The sequence below is a fragment of the Bicyclus anynana genome, chromosome 14, assembly GCF_947172395.1.
Source record: "Bicyclus anynana chromosome 14, ilBicAnyn1.1, whole genome shotgun sequence".
NCBI lineage: Eukaryota > Metazoa > Arthropoda > Insecta > Lepidoptera > Nymphalidae > Bicyclus > Bicyclus anynana.
This window is the reverse complement of record NC_069096.1, coordinates 9,753,053-9,767,480: the sequence shown is the minus strand read 5'-3', so window position 1 is coordinate 9,767,480 and position 14,428 is coordinate 9,753,053. Positions and strand designations below refer to the sequence as shown.

General features: G+C 34.9%; 1 protein-coding gene across 1 annotated transcript in view; it reads left to right on the top strand.

Annotated features, from left to right (window-relative positions):
- Nucleotides 1-249: 249 nt before the first annotated feature.
- Nucleotides 250-14,428, top strand: part of LOC112055162 (kazrin) — a 199,762-nt gene continuing 185,583 nt past the window's right edge. Inside the window, exons 1-2 of the mRNA XM_052885385.1 lie at nt 250-435; nt 5,204-5,248. The gene's annotated coding sequence lies outside the window, so the exon portion shown is untranslated. The remainder of the gene's footprint in view (nt 436-5,203; nt 5,249-14,428) is intronic.

Genomic DNA, 14,428 nt, shown 5'->3' with positions numbered 1-14,428 from the left:
CTTCAGTAACTGTTACCCTTTCACATAGGATATCCTTTCACAAATTCCTTTGATAAATTCACAAAGAGCTCTACTATTACTATGGTTGTATATAACAACGCTTTTATTGTTTTGAAAATCACATTATTAAATACTTCCCTTTCTCTATAACCAAGTTCTACTAAAAAGATTCAATTATGATTAACGCTTTATCTGAAAAGTTAGCATACACTGTGGATCGCAATCCGTGTCGGCGTCGGCAGCGGGGCCGGGAGTCACTCGCGAGAGCTACGCGCGCGCGCTACGCTTCGTAGCCCGTAGCCTGTGCCCGAGCACACTACGTAGTGTCTCCACCTGTGAGTGAACGTTAATGAACTCTTGCCTACGAGCCTTAGTGAAGCGGTGTTTGTGCCACTTTGGGAACGAAAAAGTGCTAACGTTGTGCCGGCGTTCAAGGTGGGTGAATATTAAATAACGAGATAAGAATAGACCACTCGGCGCTCGGATGCGAGATAATTTCGAATGTCAAGGACGTAAATATTGATCAAACATAATAACACATTTTACACTGTGATATTGTTTTTCTCATTCGCGTCTATTGAGATTCTGACCTTGACTTCATTTTGTTTTTCCGTGAAGAAAATTGCGATGTTAAAATGTGACAATGGATTCGATGTAGAAAGAGGGTCGGAATAATTTATAAGGAAAGCTTGAACAACCTATTTGAATATAATATCAAGAGTGAAAATGAAAATTATTCGTAACCCCTCAATAGGTCCATTACGTTAATTTGACTCATTTCACATGCTGAAATTTTATGTTGCCATAAACGAGGATTACTTTTTGCGTTGTGGAAAAATAAAAACTCCGAGAAGAGAGGCTTAGGTGGATAATAAAAAACCATTTTTTAATTTATTTGCGACACGCCGCTCGCTGTAATTATTATAATGGGCTTTTGGTGAAGTTACTTTAGCATTCATGGTAATGGCGTTAACGTGGAGTGTCTATTTGTTGAGTATTTTATAATTGATTGCTTCGTCGCACGATAGTGTCTATCGAATTGGCTATATATCATCGTTGTTAAGTCTGTAAGCTACATAAGTATTGAATTAATTTAATTACACCAATTAGTGGTTTAAAATAATTTGTTAAATAAACTGAATTAATTAGCGATAATTAGGTGTGGTATATGTTGTTAAATCAAATGTACAATCTAAATATATGAAAGCGAAAGGTTGAAACCACTTGACGCACAAAGTAGGTACGTTTTAGGCTAGTAGTTTATGATTAGTAAACGTCCGCTAAGAACGAATTTTGCGACAGGGCCCTATTACGGAGATCCAAAGGCAGACAAAGTCGCAGGCGTCCGCTTGTATTATACAATATAAAAAATATGCGTAGATAAATAGCAATGTTTCACTAAAAACATTTAACCGCATTTGAAAAAAAAGTGTAATTGAAATACTATTTTTGAATATTTATATTTGTCCGCTTTTTATAATGTTTTATTATTATTACAAATACACGTAAATAAAGAAATATAACTGTCGAATTAAGCACGGGTTCCTTTTAATCCGAGTGACGAAGTATATTGTGGAGCAATTATACAGGGTGCTCGGGAGTGTATCCCATAACTTCAAGGTGTTGACGAGTCCACTTATATATAGCAGCCAAACTGCATAAATAATACTTTTTTAACTAAAAAAAAATGTTTTTATACAAAGTAATTCAAATAATTCCAACTATCCATGTCTTTATATACCCTTGAATTTTAAAATACTTAAAACTTGGCTACGCCATAATTATAAGTATGCGTATGAGGGACACATACACAAAAGAAATGTTATTTACCCCGAAAATATTAATTTTAGTACACATGTTCCCTGAACATTTTCAATTAATTTTCGGTAAAGAATAACTCCAGAGTTGTGGGAAATACTCTCCAGCACCCAGTATATTCCGGTTGTCTGATTTCAATATACGAGTAATATATTGATTGATATATGTCTTCCTTAAGGAACATATTCAATAGAATGCCTAAACTGTTTCTGATTTTTCTCATTAGTTTTTCAAAGTGGGGTTTTTAAATTTTAACTATTTTTAACGCCACCTGCTGTAATAATTATAATGGGCTTTTGGTTTTTACTTAATTTATTGGATAAAGTAATACCAAAGCCAGCAAAGGCAGGTAACTCTTTTTGTATAACGGTTTTTTAATTAAGCAAGATGCGTTTATCCCGGAGAGGTTTGCATATTAAGAGGGTTATTATATAGCGCTCGAGGCGGGGCTAAAGAAATATTTGCATCCCTTCCCATTAAAATCGTGTGCTCTTTTTTATAAGCTTTGTGGGTTAGAGGATGTGTTATTAAGTAATTTAAATATTGCGAGTAGGTTACCGGATACTGGCTACTGTATGTAAGTACATCTGTTGAAATACCTAATCTAAGTTAGTTATTTCTGCATATCGTCTCCAAAGAGAAAAAAAATCTTTTGTAGGTTTGGGTGTACTCGTGATCTATAACAAGATCCGCAAGACTGTGATGGACCTGCCAATGCATAGCTTTAAGCAATGTGTTAAAAACATTTGCTTAGTCGAGGTTACTACACCATCGATGAGTTCCTTAATGATAAAGTTGCTTGGAGGCCGTTGGATCAGCTTCCACCTTCACACAGGAAGTAAAACTATAAGAAATTGTAATGTTGTCATCAATTGTAACTATAATATTATTGTATGAATTATTTAAAAGAGCAACTGTTGAGTTTCTTGCCGGTTTCTTCTCAGCAGAATCTGCCTTCCGAACCGGTGGTAGAATCTTTACAAATAGTCAACTGACGTATCAAAAGTGCTTGTATACTGAGCCTACCTGAAATAAATGAATTTTTGATTTTTTTTTTACCTCCACAGGTTTTGCTTATTGTCGATGAATAAACAGAAAATGTCATTTAAAATCACACTGAGTACTGGCATCCTGAGAGGTCTTGGGTTCAATCCTAGACTGTTGTGTTCGTACTATTGTTGTTTCCATTTCGAGTAATAGTTTTTTTCCATGGAATGAAAAATAGACAAACAATATTTAAAAAATACGAGCAGGCCCGGCAAACATCGTTTTTCCTTATCGCTATTAAAAATAGGGGTTAATCGTAGAAGGGTCTGAATTAAGGGCTGTATTTATTTTACAATGCCACATCATGAAAAAAAAATTCCAAAAAATTTAAAACAAAACTTTGACTACCTTTATCACTTACAACATATTCCCAAATCTACCAAAAATATACTAATAAAACTTCATCATAATCGATCAAGCCGTTTTGGAGAAGTATGGTGACTATCACCGGGACACGGGAATTTTATAAACTAGTAAATACAGAAGTTAAGATTAAAATATTTCAATTGTTATTTGAACATATAAGTTGATTTGTATGTCCATACGAGTAAATTTTCAAGTGGTCTTCAATTTGAACATTTGTTTTAGTAAATCGTTGAACTAATTTTTTTTTAATTCTTTACAAGTTAGCCCTTGATTACAATCTCACCTGATGGTAAGTGATGATGCAATCTAAGATGGAAGCGGGCTAACTTGTTAGGAGGAGGATGAAAATCCACACCCCTTTCGGTTTCTACACGACATCGTACCGGAACGCTAAATACGGTACGATACGATAAATACGGTACGTTTTTGTCGGTAGGGTGGTAATTAGCCACGGCCAAAGCCTCCCACTAGCCAGACCTGGACCAATTAAGAAAACCTCAATCGGCCCAGCCAGGGATCGGACCCAGGACATCCGTCTTGTAAATCCACCGCGCATACCATTGCGCCACGGAGGCCGTCAAAATATTGTTTCACATTACTTAAATACAAATAAAAATATCGCTGTTTTTGAATCTCAATTTTGTAAAACGAAGTCTGGTCAAAAACTAAAATAATTAGAAAGAGAAGAAGCATTAATGTTGTGAAATAAGGAAAAAAAAAACACGACCGCGTGAATTCCAACGGAAACGAATAGGTCAAGTATCACTCGAGACGAGAACGAATTTCGGAATTGTGGATTGATTCGAATTTGCGGTCACGCCCTGAAGTTATTACAGACGCTTTGTTAGGATTTGGTACGTATATTAAGGCGTAGAAGTCACGTTTAGTACTTTTTTAATTGCCAAATAATTTTGTCTTTCTCTTCATGTCCCCCCCAGGTTGCTTGTTAGTGATTGCTTGTAGATAAGGCCGTCTTCGCATGCCAAGTTTAGTTTTAATATATTTATATATACATTATATTAGGTAATGTATACCTACTATAATGTTTATCATAAATCAGCATATAGCACAATTTAAAAACCCTTTTGTAGGGACTTCTAAACATCACGATCCTGAGCCGCCATCATCCAGCGAGTCTCTGCGACTCGCTTGATATCGTCAGTCCAACTGGTGGGGGGTCGACCAACACTGCGCTTTTGTCGCCATTCCAGCACTTTGGGACCCAATCGTCCATCGGCTCTTCAAACTATGTGCCCCGCCCATTGCCACTTCAGCTTTGCAACTCGTTGAGCTATGTCGGTGACTTTGGTTCTTCTGCGGATCTCCTCATTTCTGATTTGATCACGCAGAGTTACTCTTAGCATAGCTCGTTTCATCGCCCGCTGTGTGACTCTGACCCTTCTTATTAGACCTATATTTAATCGTAGATTCGTGATTTACTTATCTATTATCCGAGAAAACTCAACGTGCGACAATGTCACACAAAATCTTAAGGACGTTTCAGCGCGAAAAAAAAAATTGCATCTGAAAGTTGTAGAGTGAACATCTCTTGAAGATGCTTTGGTTACAAAGTCATATTGTCGCATAGATTCGTCAGTTTTTGGTGGATAATAGAAATCTTTTTTCCCGTGGGAATAGACAAACAAATAATAAAGATTTTTCAAAATCGGTTTAGTAGATCCAGAGATTACAAACTTTACCGCTTTATTATATTAGTAAAAATTTTTAAAATTGCAACTCTAAAAATGGACGACTTTCCATACAAACTTTCAACCCCTATTTCACCCCCTTCTCTTCTTATTTTAGGCATAAAAATTGCCTATGTTTTGCTCCAAAGTACAATTTAGCATAATACCAAAATTCATCTTGATAGGTTCAGCCGTTTAGTTGTGAAAAGGAACAGACAGACAGACTTACTTTTGCATTTAAAATTGTAAAACTTGTTGCTAACATTTGTAATTTTTTATTTCAGGTTGGAAGTTAAAACTTCATTAAACTCTGTCTGGCGACCTAATTAGTAAGTCCAGTGATATTATTTCATACTGATTTCACTACTGTTGCATCATCGAAGGTTTACTTTATTATTATGCGGGAAATAATTATAATATTCAACGCGAAAACATTATCGCTAGGGATTTTGTTTGTGATATAAACTAGTTGACCTAAATACTTTGTTATATTTACCGACTCAATTATTACTATACGTATATTACAGGATATTGTTCAGCAAAATTGTGGTCATATTAGTTTTACATCATAATAATTTTGAATTATATATTTTTCTTATATTACTATACCGATAGTGGCGTATTGTGGTTTTTAACTAGAGCAGGCATTGAGTAAAATTTGTACATAACGAAAAAATCTATTTCCAGTAGGAAGTAGGGTCATCAAACCTCAGGGCAGGTAGTTCAATCTTGCATTTATGAAATGCACGTCCCTGCCCCTACTCTCTGGTTCATAATTATCAGCCAATGGACGCCCACAGCTGGATGTAAGTCCCATTGACTTCCAAAGAACACGGTCGATTCACCAGTATCCAGCAGCTTCATGTCAATCGTTTGATGTCAGCGTTATAGTAGGGAGTCAACCACTGGCTTCTTGGGACCTAATAATTTCTTGGGATCAATCACCTTTCAACTATGTGCCCCGCCCATTTCAGCTTTGCGATTCGTTGTCAGTTTAGTCCTTCTGTAAATCTCTTCACTTCTGATTATCAGGTCAGATACTCCGAGTATATCTCATCATCTGGCCTTCTTTTGATGCCCATAATTAACGGCCACCTATTCTTCCATATACAATACCATTTATCTGTCTCATCATCATCATCATCATTATCAGTATCATCACATCAGCCGATGGACGTTCACTACAGGACATATGCCTTTTGAAGTGACTTCCAAACATCACGATCCTGAGTCGCATCTGGTAAATCCCTGCAACTCGCTTGATCTCGTCAATCAACCTTGTGGGGGTCGACCAACATTGCGTTTTGTATTGCGTCTATCGGCTCTTCGAATTATGTATCCTGCCTATTCGATGGTGACTATCTATTCTATATTTTATAATATTTGTCTGTTTACTTGTATAATAACCTTTTTATTCAAACTAATAATGAAATTCAGAGGTGAGTGTAAAAGTTTCAGCGTGTATACTTACGTATCTCATAAAAACGTTAATTTAGATATTCTACGTTCCACGTTACGTTACGCCTTTGTACGCTGCAACGTGATAAATAATGTATTAGGCTACTTCGCCATCCTAACGTGTAATTTCTCAGTCGTACACCTGCTATTTGAAACTGAAATGTCCAGTAAAAGAGACAGTACTTTTATTATGAAGTATTTATTTACTAGTAATTTTCCATCCGATTGATCTCCCTTTCAAACAGCTTGTCTTGTATAGACAAAGGCTTCCTCTAATATTTTCCACGTATTTCTGTCTTTTGCTATTCGCATCCATTCTGGTCCTCCTATTTTCTTAAAATCATCTTCCCATCTCTTCACCTGTCTTCCTCTATTTCGTTTACTATCTCTAGTTTACCATTCCGTTATTATTTTTGTCCATTTCTCTTTCTTTTTTCTCAACATATGTCCCGTCTACTGCCATTTTAATTTTCTATATACATTGTGAACGTTTTTGAACTTAGTTTTTTCTAACTGGATTCTGTCTCTTCACCTTACACACAATATACTTCTCTCTAAACTGTACTTAGTTTATTTACTAATACAACTGTCAAAATTCATTCGACTGAGGTTGATTCAATTAAGGTAATAGACACTTAAATATATTTACTTAGTTTAGTTTTTTTTAAATTACCTATTTTACTCTCCATCCAACAATCAATCACTAAACTAAATCGCTAAACTATATCCATGCTTGAGTTATGTTAAATTATCATCATCATCATCCTACCGGGACGGTTATAATGTTTCGGAACCCTAAATTGTTGGTAGGGTATTACTAGGCTAACTAGCCATAGCCGAAGGTACCAGATAAGAACTTAATTAACTCGAGCTGGAAATTAAACCATTTAACTATACTAATATTATAAAGCTGAAGAGTTTGTTTGTTTGTTTGGTTGAATGTGCTAATCTCAGGAACTACTGGTCCGATTTGAAAAACTCTTTCTGTGTTAGATAGCCCATTTATCGAGGAAAGTTATATTGCGTGAATGGCTATACATATTATCCATATATCACTACAGGAACTGAGATAATATAGATACCCATTCACGCGGGTGAAACTATGCGGCGTCAGCTAGTAAAATATATAACCCTTGTATAAGATACGCAACTGAACCATTAGGGTTGCCACTTATAGTTCAAAAATAAATCTTTCATTCCAAGAGATCATGAGTAAAAAAGAAATTAACTGACAAACCTGGCAACATCCATAATTTAACTCCATATTTTTCTGAGTTCAAAACTGTTTTCTGTTGTTGTTGTTGTTGAATATGGTCTTCACATTTTCCATACTCAACTTCCTTCGGCGTCAGCAGTAAATATTAAAGTTAACAAGTCATTTTGTTTCGTCGATATTCAGTTTATGACAAGTTACCACAAAATTTGTCTGTAGGAAAAGACGACGAAGCTCATTATTTAGGTCCCGTCCAATAAGCGTTGGTGGCAGTAAAGCCGATTTTACTACTACAGTGCTCCCCTATTAATGTCTTAATAAATGGTTAAGTAAAACTGTTCTTGTAGTTATAAATGTCCATTTAGATGTCTTCCTCTCCTTTCTTCGTGGCGTTTTCGTTCAACGCCGAGTGATAAATTATTTATTAAGCACTTCAGTCCGCTATCGCAGTGCCGTGTAATTCCTCAGTTCATTTATACACCTGGAATTGAATGTGTCCATTAAAAGTGACGACCCACTATTTATCTACGAGTTTAGCTTGGCCTTGTTTTGATATAAGTGAGTATTAATAACTGTTAGTCATATTATACACTGGTTAACAAGTGCTCTTTAGTAGAAAAAAAGTTCTCCGTTTTCTATAAAAATGGTTGAGGTCATCAACCAAATCATTCGATTCGGAATTGAACGTAGATAGTTTTTGAAAAAATTGATGGCCAGCTCGCAAAAATTGCAAAAGTTATAAACAATTCGGCTCGATGCCGAATAGAATAACACCTCAACCATTTTTTCAGGAGACGGACAACTTTTTTTCTTCTAAAAAGCACATGCGTTACAAATTATTTTGTCTCTCGTCACGAGTACGTTTTTAAGCGACTTCAAAAAAGAAGGAAGTTGACAATTCGACACGTGTGTTTTTAATGTGACCACAACTTTCAAAGTGATCAGAAGGTAGCACATACGATGTTATTTTTTGCTTTTTGGGTAATTATTTTTGTGATTTTGAATTCGGTTGAACTTTATTGTTAAAAAGATTTTATTGTCTGAAAGATTGTCTTTGATTCTATACCATAACTTGTTTCGGTAGACTAACGAAGTTTGGGGTAACATCTAAGAAATTTATGCCTATACCTATGTTTTTTTGTTGAAATCAGCGACAAAAAGGTATTTGACGAAACTGAAATTTTAGACGAAGTCTAACGACGAAGTCGTTGATTGCCACTTAAATAACAAAGTTTTAATAAAAATAAATTTAAATATTAGTAATTTAAAATAACCTGTGTGTGTTTTAATTTATTACGCCTGTTAAAATTAAATTGTATTGAGAAGTAATGGAAAAAAATCACATCTTATATATAAAATCGATGGCAATTCACCGTCTTCATAATTGCGAAGGTTCAGTTTTTGGTTACATAAATTGTTTTCAATATTAGATTTTCAATTCACAATGCATTATCGATATCTAAACATTGGAGTTTCTCTAAAGCATGTTTTGTTTTGAACATGAAACTGCACCCAAGAGAAATCGCTGCATTGTGAAACAGAGCACGTATTTCTAGATACAGTAAGTTTTACTTAGTTTAATATATATTCAGGCTTTTAATCAAACAAGGGTTAGTATTATTTAACTATACAGGCTGCTCTAGAGTATTTCCCATAACTCTAGGGTCATAGTCTTTATGATAAATTAATAAAAAATGTCTAAGGAACATGTGTTCATTATTAAGGAACATATATATTTTAATTGTGTCCCTTACATCGCATAATTATATTATTCATTGATAAATATCATGAAGTAGCTTACTATTGAAGTGCGGAGTGCCAGTTTATTATTTATTTAAGAGGTCTAAAATTTAAAGTTATTAAGGTAGGTATTTGAATAACGATGTCTACGAAGTCTTGGGCATCCGCTAGTAATATAATATTTTGTAGAAATATCCATAATTAAGCAGCACGGTATGTACTAAAATCTAATTTATAAAAATCCTTTTATATAAAAATATAGTTCTATTTTAGATTGCCAATAACATTGCCAATTCCAGCGATGTAATTCCTATTGTCAGGCGGGGCATTGTTTTCGATATTGATGAATGCAGGTCGTTAGAGCTTAGAGAGCTCGTGCTCTGCCCTCGAGAGAAATTGGTACTTCACTGATACTATGCATAATGCTATTTTCTTGTTACTTTATTCAAATTTTAGCACATTTATTCGCTACTAGCGGACCCGGTCAAGCTTCGCTTTGACTAATGTGGACTTCTTCCCTATCCCTACCCTACCTTAGTCCTACCCTACTTCTAACCTACCCGTACCCTACCCATGCCCTATCCAATACCCTACCGTGTGGATTAATAAAAGGAAAAAGTAAGTTAGAAAATATTTTGAGTTGGGATTGTTATGAAAATTTTTATAAAGAGTGCAATTTGTTACCATAAAGTATAAACATTTTCTGCGATATCTTCAACTTTTACATTATATTATAAAAATAAAACATGTAAATAAAATTAAACTACGTAAATGTGTACGCAAAATTATAGATGATTATAGATTCAGATATTCACTCTCTCACAGGAGCTCTACATACTATATCTGTGCCGAATTTCTCAAAACTTTTCCAGCGCCAGTAGTGTTTATGTGGTTAAGTATCAGATCTTTCATTTCTTTCGCATGAATAACATTAAAAGTATATCGTTAGAGATAACCCTCCTTTTAGGTTACAGAAGTAAGTCAGTGCGAAGCCAATCTTTAATAATAGTTAATTATACTTAACTATAAACAACTTAGCACGAATAGAACTCTCAGTGACTATGATAAAATTTGTCTGTTGAAGGTTAACTACCATTACATTATTGGAGTTTTAAGAAGTTTTCATATTTTTTTGAAAATATTATACATCCTATAACACTTTAAGGATAGTGTAGCTTTCCAACAGTGAAAGATTTTTTCAAATTGATTCAGTAGTTTCGGAGCCTATTACATTCAAACAAACAATTCAAATCTTACCTCTTTAATTTTAGTTTTAATTAAACTTGTACCCACAACAGCATGCATTCAATATTGTCTCCGAAGGCTGTTACACAGGATTTCCATTTCCAATATTGGAACTGCCATTAGCTTTGCATTCGTTGCCGATATACAAATAGCGACGCTTGTCTTTACACTTCGCCGCCGATGAAAGTCGTTAGAGCATTTGCATCCTACTGCTACTGCTCCCGAGAGGAACTGCACACTGGAACTATGCCTGTTACGTCATTGATACTTGTAAAATGTGGGCAAAAATGAACCAAGAGTAATAATTAGTAGACTGCTCGTATAGAGGCTTTAGCTCTCTTGTATAGCTACTCAGAAGAAGAAGAAGAAATACTTTATTGCACACAAAAATACAATTATAAATTAAAACATTAAAAAGATAATTTAAACTTAGCATGCAAAGGCGGCCTTATTACTATAAGTAATCTCTACCAGGCAACCCCTAACGAGAGAACTTGCGAAGAAAGAGCGGGTAGGTGCAACTGGGACATTATATGTAATTATATATATAAATAAATATATATACGTAAATATGATATTAAAAGTAACATATGTATTACATAATATATTACAACTAATAAAAACTCAGTGTTGTAGTTGTTATGGTTATTATAGAATAAAATAGAATAGAAAGAATTTATTTGTTAGAACAACACATAACTGCATAGTAACATAAAACATAAAACAACATTTATCTCTTAAAATTATTTACTGTTAGTGATCGAAATTGTGTTGCCCATAAAATATGTAAATATGACTGTAAGAAAGTATTTAACACTATTTTACAGTCAAATTTATTTTTAGAATACACCAATTTGGTTATAATTTAATGTACCTACCAATACACTATTAAAAGCGCTTCAGTTTTACAGGCTCCTACTATCTAGTGGTAGAGAGCTTTATATTATAGTTTGATATTATAGAATCTATTATAGAATCTATCTTCTATAGAATCTAAAATGAGAAGATCCGCAGAGGAAATAAAGTCAATGACAAAGCTTAGCGATTTGCGAAACTGAAGTGGCAATGGGCAGGGCACATACTTCGAAGAGCCGATGGACGTTGGGGTCCCGAAGTGCTGGAATGGCGACATCGGAAAGCATGTGTCGATGGACCCCTAATAGGTAGACCGAGGACATAAAGCGGATTGCAGGAATCCGCTGGATGCTGGTGGCTCGAAACCGTTTGGAAGTCCACGCAAGAGGCATAGTCCAGATGTGGACGTCCATCGGCTGCTCATGATGATAATGAATAAACAACTGTGTATTAACGGTTTTAAATAGAGTGGAAGGCGTAATAAAATATTCTATTACAGGTGAAAGAAAGAAAGAAATTTCTATATCCAATTGATGTTTTTATGTCGATCACAAAACCGCACAAAACGTTCTACGTAGCTTTTGTCACATTCCGTATAAAGGTAAATAATGCTATTATGTCGGGAGATAATACCCATATCGTTTTGTATGAATTGCTTCTTTGAAGTACGAATAACATATTCGTGTGAAAGGTTTTTTGTATATATGTCTTTAAATAAAAACATCTTAGGGACCTTCTCAAGATATTTACATACTTATTCAATGATAGCGCGACAAATCAAAGATAAAACAATTTATTTGTTACAAAAATAAGTGGGATTAAATAAGTACAGTGAGAAAAGGGTATATTGGAAAAATAATAACTCTATTTGTGTAATTATCAATATATTATGGTAAAATAGGAAATTTAATAAACTTAAAAATGGAGAAATTTCTAATATTTAAAAACAAATATAACAGATATAAAATATAAATAGAATCTATAAATATGATCGTCAGTACCTAATATAGATTCCCGTGCTGTGGCAAACATCAAACTGAATTTGCTGTTTACTGTGACCGGATTTATCATTTGATACTATAGAAAATGAAGCGGTACAAAATAAAATGAAAGTATTATATTTTTTTATAAATCCTACTAATATTATAAACGCGAAAGTTTGTATGGATGTTTGGATGTTTGTTACTCTTTAACGCCGCTACTACTGAAGCGATTTGGCTAAAATTTGGAATGGAAATGGATTTTACTCTGGATTAACACATAGACTATTTTTTATCCCGAAAAAATCCATGGTTTCCCGAGATTTGCGAGAACTGATGATTTTAATTATATGAATGTTTGTTACTCTTTCACGCCTAGACTACTTAACCGAATTAGCTGAAATTTGGTATTGAGATATATTATAGCATGGATTAACACATAGGCTACTTATCCCGGAAAATTCCATGGTTTCCGAGGGATTTGTGAAAAACTTCATTGAGTAAATTCCACGCGGACGGAGTCGCGGGCGTCCGCTAGTAATATTATAAATTAATCATTCATCCAAATAAAGCTGCTCAGAGCAAACAAATGGTTTAAGTAGGAACATTTTACAACATAAGTAGGAACATTTAATATTCGGTATTTTTTTCTGGTGTAGTAGTAGCCAATCTATTAAACTAAAAACTTTCAACTTTTAAGAAACATTTTTGAAAAATATATTGTTTCTAAGTGTAAATATCTAAAAACACATAATTTTACTAGCACAACACAATCTATAGTTTAAAGTAGCAGTTAATACTTACCTACTAATCTATTCTGCTAAATTACAATTTCGCGTGGGCGAACATTGTAATCCTTTATCTACGAGTAATTCCGTCACTGTCATAATAACCTGTTGGGTACACGGAAGGTGAGGATCATTCCGGCAAATTGTAAAGCGATACTGTGCGACAAAACGGTAACGTTCGGATGTCAGTTCAATTTATCTTCCTTTACGTTCGCCGGGGTCGACGCAAGGGGCCGCCCTATCTCCAGATTTAAACTGACGCGGAGCATTCAAACGGCGAGGTTTACTGAGAGATTTGGATTATGAACTTGCTTTACACTTTTAGTGCTATGTTAATTCTGTTGAGTTTATAGTGGTAGATGCAGACTAATTTTGCTAAATGATATTTTGTGCGTGTTTTATAACACTGACGCAGTGCCAGGCTTCTTTCTTTATAGGAAAGGGGATATGGAGCTTAGAGCCCACCGACCGGCCGACCGCTACCAGGCCGTAATGTCCGGGATCGATGGCTTGTTCTAGGAGAACAACAGTACGAGGGTTTTCAACCATCAACTCCCCATATCTGGGCTGAGATATTTTTTTTTCCCTAAATTTTTTTGAGAAGCAAAAAAATTCGGTATTTCTTTGACTGACCCAGGATTTGAACTCAGGAACTCGTGATAGGCGGACCACTGGATCTACGAGGCAGTTTGTCCTGTAAATTGAAACGGTACCTGATTAGATCTTTCTTCGTTGTTGGTACAAGCAACCTAGAACATTCTAAATCTTAACTTAACCAGAAGAAAAATTAATGGATATTTTTTATGCACAACTAGAGGACGCCCGCGACTTCTTCCATGTGAAACCCTACTCCTACCCTATCCTTACCCCTACCCTAAGTGTCCAATCCCCTAGTTGTATGCTACCTCTCCACCAATTTTCAGCTAAATCTGTCCAGCCGTTCTTGAGTTATAAATAGTGTAACTAACATGACTTTCTTTTATAGTATGTAGATAACATGAACATTTTCTCTTTCATCTCAAATTAATCATTTTGTTCATTGTTTTCACTGTACTTTGTTTCATCTACCGGTATGAATCATTTTACCGGATCCGAAAACCATATTTTGCTACAAAACAGTGAGGCTCGGGTAGCACTTCAATTTATCTTCGTTTGCGTTTGCGAGGGTTGAAGTGAGGTAGGGATTTTCCTATCTGAAGATATGAAGGACATATGGACCATTGGTTCGGT